At 49.4% G+C, this 8,350-nt stretch overlaps 1 protein-coding gene across 1 annotated transcript in view; it reads left to right on the top strand.

Annotated features, from left to right (window-relative positions):
* Positions 1-6,256: 6,256 nt before the first annotated feature.
* Positions 6,257-8,350, top strand: part of EVA1A (eva-1 homolog A, regulator of programmed cell death) — a 49,260-nt gene continuing 47,166 nt past the window's right edge. Inside the window, exons 1-2 of the mRNA XM_053890863.1 lie at positions 6,257-6,332; positions 7,683-7,724. The gene's annotated coding sequence lies outside the window, so the exon portion shown is untranslated. The remainder of the gene's footprint in view (positions 6,333-7,682; positions 7,725-8,350) is intronic.

The following is an 8,350-nucleotide window of genomic DNA, read 5'->3' as shown; positions in this document are numbered from 1 at the left end:
CAGACGCTTAACCAACTGAGCCACCCAGGCACCCCAAAACATAATTTTTAAATAGGTCATGAGACTAAAATTATAGTAAGATATTTCAGTTTTATAATGAGTCCACGGTATTTTCAACATAAAAGTAGAAAGAGATATTTATATTTTGGGTAACTTTTTAGGGTCATATATATTGTGGCTAAAAGATCGAACTTGCATTTTCTTAAAGGACAACTATTAGCAGTTTCACTAGGCATGCTTCACAGTTCGGTCTTCTCATATATATATTTTTTAATAACTGCAAACTCTCGCTTTTACAGTGGCTTGCTGTTGGTTAGAGTGGCTTGCTGTTGCTTGTATGATTTGTTAAAGTTCCGTTTATGTGTATTTACCCTTGTTGGCTGAGATGAAGAAAGTAAAGGAGGTGTCAGCCTGGGCATGAGAATCTCCCTATGGAAAATGGAGGGGGGAAAAAAGATGCAAAGTTTATACCAGGCTATGTTTATGCTTTAGCTGGTGGATATGTTTCGACGGCCACGAGCCATCATTAATCAGAGGTAATGTATTGGGTAGCAGCAACTGGCTAGAGAAATATTTTGATTTCTACTCTAGTATTCCAAGTAAGACACAGTGGTTGAGCCAAGAGTATTTAGATTTCAATTCTTCTGACTGGGGCCTGTGACAGAAATAATTTCATGAGAGATAAGCCTCCCTTTTGAAACAGAATAGAGACGATGCTTGATTGCTGTTTTCTCCTCATTATCTCGTCCCTTTTGGGCACACCACATTTTAAGAAAGGTGGGGGAGGTGATTAGCACATTGCAGGAGAGGAGGGACTCATCTGTACAGTTTATATTCCCTGGGCTTTTTCAGTCTATTAAAATTTCTTTGAAACAACTGACTGCTGTGCCCAGCATCCCCTCATATTTCTCTGTACAGGTAAAACTTCACTTGCAGAAAAGGAAGAGAAAGCTTGGGCACATGGATATTATAATTTGGTTGTCTACATCTGGAAAATAGAACTTCAGAGAGGACATAGCCATCAACATTGATTTATTTGGTGATTAAAGGCATCCATTAGCACTCGTAAAAAGTTGGTAAAAGTTGGCCTGTTTAAGAGTGTGTTGCATTCTCTGACCTTTGCTGTCTGGGAGGTGTTAGTAGCTAAGACTATCAGATGAGCAGTTTCATTTGAGCAGGCTGTTGTGAGACAGTGAGTTAAAGGTGAGACAGTGGGTTAAAAAAAGAAAGAAAGAAAGAAAGAAAAAGAAATTGTCCTGCTGCCCCAAACTAATATTTTAAACAAGTACACATTTTCTTTCCAAGCTCACTTTTGTAAGACGAATAAGATGAATAAATGTGAAATGACCACAGGGCAGAGCATTTAAAAAAAAAAAAAAAAAAATCCCGGCCTCTTGATTTTCCCGAAGTGACATCATTAATGGTGACACATTGGTGTCTCTGTCTGCACATCCATTAGCCTCTCATTGGGCCATGAGGCAATTTCCTTTGTCTTTCATTATTCGGTTTACATGACTGCTCTGTCGCTCCTGGAGATCATTTACTACTTCTGGAATTCATAAGCGCTGGACTTTTGAAGGCTTCTTGTAAATAGCAGTGCCATAGGAGAAGGGGCAAGGATTCTGGTTTCAATCATTTGTACCTTCTTGGGCCAGAACCAGATTTCCTACGTTTGACCATGTGGGGATGACCTCACTCGCTCAAGGTTGAGATAAATCTAGGGATTTTTGTCAGTTTGGCATCGTCTTCACATGCTTTGGACAAGGGAGTGATTTCAGTATTTTCCTTTTCCTGATGACTTTTGGAAACCATCCACCCCTAGACTGAGCTTACTGTTTTATAAACTTCTCATCTGTTGGGACCTAGGTTTTGTTTCTGCATTTCCTACAGAAATGGTTCTCAATCCTGACTGCATGTTTTGATTACCTGTAGAGGTTAAAAAAACCAAAAAAGTCCCACCCATAGAGATTCTGATTCAACTGGTCTGGTCTGATGTCCAGCCTGTTCTTACAAAACACTCCCCAGGTGAGGACCGAGTGTCACGTGTCGGTTCCCTATGGTATCTGGACAATTCCCTGTGACGGGCAAGTGGTCTGCAGGAAATGACAGTTAACTGAACTGCACCGATAGGTACATGGGCTGCACAGGGCTGGGTGGTTTGGACTGAGGACACACTGGACAAACCTCACTGCTGCAGCTCATCATTTCAGGGTAGAATCTTAAGACCTGCAAGTCTCACCTTAGTTCAGCTGGTAGCTTGGCTTTAATTTGTTGTCTGCCTTTGGGTGTTGTGCCTTGGTTTCCTTATCAATAAAATGGGGCTAATCAAAGCCTGAGGTCATATTTTTGTTTGAGGCAAAACCCAGCAGTAAAATTTGCCACCACAAGCTTTTTGTAAAATGGTCACATTGCTGTCATAGAAACATGGATGGGAGTTTTGAAAGTGGAAGCAGCAGGGATGTGTCTGGGATCCTGGTCAGCTAATCCATGGGGCCCAGATGCAGACCTATGGGTCCTCCTATCTGATCCTGCCATCATGAAGTGGCTGAAGGAATGTCACAGCCTCCCCTCACTGGTGGTTAGAACTGCCGCATCTCCTTTGTGCTAACGGAGGGGACCTTCCCACGAGTTGGATACGCTGTGGCCCAGGACGTCAGTGTGCGGTGGTGGAGCCCTGTTCTGGGCACCGGTGCCCTGGGGGCCCTGCACCCCTGCAGGGAGGAGCGGACCTGCTGGAAGCCACACCAGTAAGGCTGCTCACACTGGAGCCCAGCTCCCAGGCCTGGACCTGGACCATGGAGTGGTTACTTCAGATCCTGGTTTCCTGGGATAAACTTTTTTCTCTAATTCCCCATCCCTGGCTGTACCTAGAGCTGCACGCTGCACCTGCACACATGGGCTCCCTCCTGCTTCTGCCCCTGTCCAGCTTGTCCTATGGATCTCAACCCCGGCTTGTGCGCTCACCCACCCCCACCCTTCAGGCCAGTCCAGCAGATCCTACGGGCCCGGGGGGAGCAGCTCTGCAGGGTGGCCACTGAGCATCTGCCCTGGTCTGGCACAGGGGCCTCATGCCCCTTCCTTACATCTGACCTAATGTCAGAATCGCTGGGTAATGCTATTCTTTCATGATGTCCTCCTAGAGATGCAAAATAGAAGATTTCCTCTTTTATGATAGTTGTGCTATTAGGGAAATGCTGGATCTTCTCGTCTTGGGATAAATAAGATGAGACCCTGATTACTTTCAATTTCTCTTAGTCTACAGGTTATGTCCCCTCATCACCTCTAAGGCTATGGGGTGTCAAGCCACACAAAATACCTGAATAAAAAGGCAATCACAGACAACTATTTTACGGGTGGGAAAATAGAGCATAGAGAGTTTTCTTGATATGTAATTGTACAAGTGAATGGGACTTGAAGTGAGGACTCTTTTCCATGGAAGGGGCAGGGTCCGGGGTGGGGATGGCAGTGGACATGGGCAATGGTGGCAGGGACAAACCTGTCAGGATGCTGTGAGGATTAAAAGAAAGATATGTGACAAGGAAGGGCGCAGGGCCTGGCAACGGAGAGGCCAGTACACGTACAACATGTGCACATCCACACGCTTCACTGAAGCCAGCAGCTTCGAGCAGTCCTTTTCTAAGGCTCAGCCGTAGCCCGTGGGGTGGTCTGGGACAGCTTCTGGGAGCATCTGTTTCTGTAGGACCCTGGAGCAGTCACTTCAAAGCCATTCCCTCAAAGTTGGTCTCTATGCAAATATGTATGTTCTGGAGAGTGAGCCTAAGACTCCCAAGAGGGTTCTTGAGCCTCCTAGGTCGAGCTGTACAACCAGAGGCAGGGGCTGCCTTGGACAGCAGCTCTCATCCTTCTGTATCTGTGGCTCCTAAAACCAGCTGGAATGCAGGGGCTCAGCAGTGGCCTTCATTATAATGAAATGAGGTGATCCTAAGCAGAGTATTTAGTCCAATGCCTGTGCGCCCTAAGTATTCAACAAATGTTAGCAGTTCTTAACAGCTGTTGTAAACCCAAAGCTAGGTTCATGGATCAGAGTATTTCCAAATGTCCTTCCTCCAGGTTTAGGGGGGCAAATAAATAGGCTCTGGATTAGGGCCAGACTATGGTAAATCTATGCCATCTATTGGCATTAGTGTGTTTAATTATTTACTCATATATTTAGCACACATTTATTGAGCACCAATTATGTGTGTAGCCCTGTGCCCAGCACACAGTCCTCTGATCCCTCATGTTCGTGCATGGCCATGCACAGGGCAGACACACATATTACACCAGGAAAACCCGCTTCTTAATACGGCCTCTCCATCTGCCTGCTGATAAAGCTGGAGAGTTGGGGAGATCTCTGATCATGGCACCTTACAGGCTAGGGTGTGGAATCTAGAGTTAGTCAGGTGTGTATTTTACAGATAAGTAGACTGAGGCCTGAGAGGGGAGTAGTGCCCAAGTTCAGACAGTAATTTAGCAGCCATCTGAGGCTAGAGCTGCTTTCCTGATGAATTTAGGAAACAAGGGTGCTTTTGAGCAGACCAGTCACCTCTGTGTGGGAGAGAGATAATTAGTCTTTACGTTTTCATTTAGACATGGGTGTTCTTTTCTTTTCTGAAGAGGTGCATTTCAAGATTAAATGAAGTAGCTCTTGAATAAGTCTAGAACAGTGGTCCTCAATCCTGACTGTATTAGATCATCTGGAAAGCATTTCAAAAATACTGATGTTGGAGCCCCACCCCAAAGCCAATTAAATAAGCATTTGAGGGGGTGGAAGAGGGGCCTCATCATAGTTTTTAAAGCTCCCCAGGTATTTCTAATATACAGTAGGGGCTTCACAGTCTAATATGCAGTCACTCTAGTATACAGGCAGTGGTCTAGAAAGCAGTGCTTCCGAAATTGTAGCACACATGTGATTTTCTGGAGATCGTGCTAAAATGCAGATTCTGATTCAGTAGGTCAAGTGGGACTGGAAAGTACCTATTTCGAACAAGCTCCCAGTTGATATTAATACTGCCAGTCCACTAGGGTAGCAGCTCTAGAAGGCACCCTGGATTCTCTTCATACACTGGCCACTGGTTACTCCAGCCAGAGGTCTGGAAGTTACTTCTTTCCTTCATCGTCTCCCCATCTGCCCCAGCAGCTCTTGGTCCCCGTCTCTTGTCAATTCCACCCCACTGCACCCTACCCTGCGGCTCCTCCGCTCGAATCCTTTCTTGATGTACTGGATCCACATTCTCTTCCCCCTCCCCCCGCCACCACTCCGCACTCCCGGCCATGTTCTCTGCTAGACTGCCACTTGATGGGGCTTTCTCATTCCTCCTAGCCTCTGCCCAAGCTGTTTTTAATGACCTATCTCTTAAGAGACCACAGCATCCCTGGAGCTTCTCTCTGCTTGTACTAGTCACCTAGGACGATGGTCCACGAACAACATGCCCTTCTGATTCATTTCTGCGTTGCCAGCGCCCAGCTCAGCGCCTTTCAGGCTTTGCATAAATAGTTGCTGAATTTAACCAACAGAACCTCAACTCTGAATACGCAAGGCCAAACAAAGACCTCAGCACTCTCCTTCTGATCAAAATGAACATTCCTTCGAGATTATGCATCAGGCTTTAAACTTCCCGATGGAGGGGGGGGGGGAGTTGATCAAATTTAACAAAGTAAGTACCTATATCCTGTCTTCTGGGCTGGGTGGTTTAATAGGGGGCTCAAAGCAGGCGACGGGACAGGAATGAGAGATGGATGCTGGCAAGAGCTTGGAGGTCTGCTTTCAAATCTCGACTCATCCCAGCAGGGGGAAAGGCTAGAGCTCTGGGACAGGGTGGGGACGGCGGATGGGGAACCTTCCGCGGCCCTGGAGTGGGTCGGAAGCGTGGGGAGGCAGGCAGGAGTTGGGGAGCGTGAACTAACTTGGCGTGGAGGGAGGCGCCGCACGCCGCAGCCGTTCAGGTTTCCCGTCTTTCCAGCGCCCACACGGGCCGCTGGCTTGGGGAAGGGGGCGGGGGAGAGGGAGGGCAGGTCCGGAGCCGCGGGGGTGGAGGAGGGGGGAGACCGAAGGAAATGAGACAACCTTTTCCTCCCACTGACTCGGGTTGCTCCAGCGTCTGCGGGGCTCGGTGCGGCCGCCCGTGAGCGCCGAGGCCAGGACCCCGCGCCCCGTGCCAGCCCTGGCGGCTCCTCCACTGGGATTTCTTTCTGAGGCGTCAGTGCCAGCCCAAGTCCGGGGCACCGCTTTGCCGCTTCCCCCCCTCGGTGATCGGCTCCGGGTCCCCCGGCTCGGCTCCGCGCGCCCCGAGCGCAGCCCCCGGAAGTGCGCGCCGGCGGCCCCGGCGAAGGTAAGCGGCGCCCGAGAGCGCGCCCCGGGAGCAGGGGCGCCAGGCATCCTCAGCGGGCCTGGGCGTCCCCCGAGCGCCCCCTCTTAGGAAACACCCAGAGCACTTCTGACCTGAAGCCGCTCCTTTGTTCCTGAACCCCTGCCCAGGTGTTGTAGGCTGGGTCCCCGGGGGAACTCTGCTTCCCAGCGCTTTCTTTTTTGCTTCCTCTTCCAATTTTCCTGTTGCTTCCCCCGCCCCTAGCTTCTTTTTCTCAACCCCCAAACTCTTAGCTCTCTGACTCTGCAGCCGGGCTTCGGAGAGCGGGTCCTTCCTTCCCAAATCTCGGCGCTTCTGTCCTCCTCCGCCTCCGGGAGCACGGGCTGACCTGGCCCGCCCGCGGCAGCGACTGGCTTTGACCCCGGGCCTGCCGGGTACGGACCTGCCCCAAATCTCTGTGGCGCACGTTGAACTCACTGATCTCACCCCTTTTGGAGGCACCCAGTTCGCCGTGCGCTTTTGGCGACCCCCAGGACGCCGGAATCAGAGCCTACTGCGGAGTGGAAAGGCTCTTGGCGCCCCCTAAAGCCTCAGTGGGAGGCTCTGCTGGTGGAAAAGGGCGCAGGCGGCTCCTTGGTGCTCTGTCCGGGTTCCCCACGATTGTAAGGAGTGAGGGGAGCACGGGATCCCGGACGCAAGGAGGCATGGAAGTAATGAGGATATCTCTCTGAAGGAGACGAGGGCCAACCACATCGTGCCAGCTTGCCATTTTGCTTTTAAACTGCCTGAGTGGTCACATCAAGCCTCTGAGTAGGGACTCTACCCTTATTTTGCAAACGGGCAAAATGAGATGCAGAGAGGTCAGGTAATGTGTCCAGGGCCACACAGCTGGGAAGGGGCCCAGCCAGGATTTGGGTACCAGTTGGTTTATACCACATATCCCATATCCAACCCTATACAGGGTTCCTCTATCCGGAGTGAGCAGGAACTCATCACCTCCCAACGGCTCACACCGTGGAGGATCAGACTTTTTCTTTTTTGAGCAAATGCAACTTGTTGCTTTTCAAACCCAAATGATTTATTTAGTTCCTACTATGCTCGAAGTTCAGTGCCAAGCCCTGAGGTTTCATCTTTGACCCTCACTCCTTCAACCTCTAATCATTATCCGGTCTCTCCAGAAATACATAATTCTGCCCCAGAAGGCTGACTTGAGTCTCTTTCCCGAGAGGCAGTTAAGATCAGTGGCTGGAGTGTTTGGATCCTGGCTGGGGCCTTCCTGTGTCTTTCTACAGCTGGAGCTCCTGTCTGTAAAGTAGGGATGGGAGGGTTTAAAGCAGTTGTTCTCAACTGGGGTTTCCATTTTTGCCTCTCCAGTGACATCTGGCAATGTCTGGAAACATTTTTGGCTGTCAACAGGTAAGTGGGAGAGGATGCTATTCATCTGGTGGGCAGAGGCCAGGGATGCTGTTAAATAGCCTGTGATGCACAGACACCCCGCATAGCAAAGAATTACCCAGTCCCAAATGTCAATAGTGCTGAGGTTGAGAAACCCTGGTGTAATGTATCAGTTCATGAAGAGTGCTATTATTCCCAGCTCTCATCCTCTTATCTGCTCTAGTTTGGCCGATTGTACCAGCCTCTGTCCCCAAATCTCCTTGCGTTCCAGTGCCAGAATTCTATTGTTAAAACCACAGCAGGCCACAGTACTACACTGTCTCAGTACCCTTGTCGGCTCCCCAGTGCTAACAGAAGGGATGGGAATCTGCACATGTTTTACAAGCACCAAAGGTAGATCCTGTGCATATTAATTTTGCGAATCACTATCTTGCAGAGTAACATCTTAACCTCCAACACTGGTTCACATGGCTGTTCACAGTAAGACCTCAACTTACCTTCCCAGCCTCACCTTTTCCACATCTTGAGGCACCCGCCTTACCACCCAATTTACTATTTTGCTATTCTAGGTCCTGACTTTTTGGAATGCCCTTCTTCCTCCTCGACAAACTCCTCATCATTCCTCCAGACTAAAGCTCAAGTCCTCT

This window comes from Panthera pardus, unplaced genomic scaffold (assembly GCF_024362965.1).
Source record: "Panthera pardus isolate Hobbes unplaced genomic scaffold, ASM2436296v1 HiC_scaffold_25, whole genome shotgun sequence".
Classification (NCBI taxonomy): Eukaryota; Metazoa; Chordata; class Mammalia; order Carnivora; family Felidae; genus Panthera; species Panthera pardus.
Note: the sequence above shows the minus strand (reverse complement) of the source record. Positions and strands in the feature narration are given on the sequence as shown.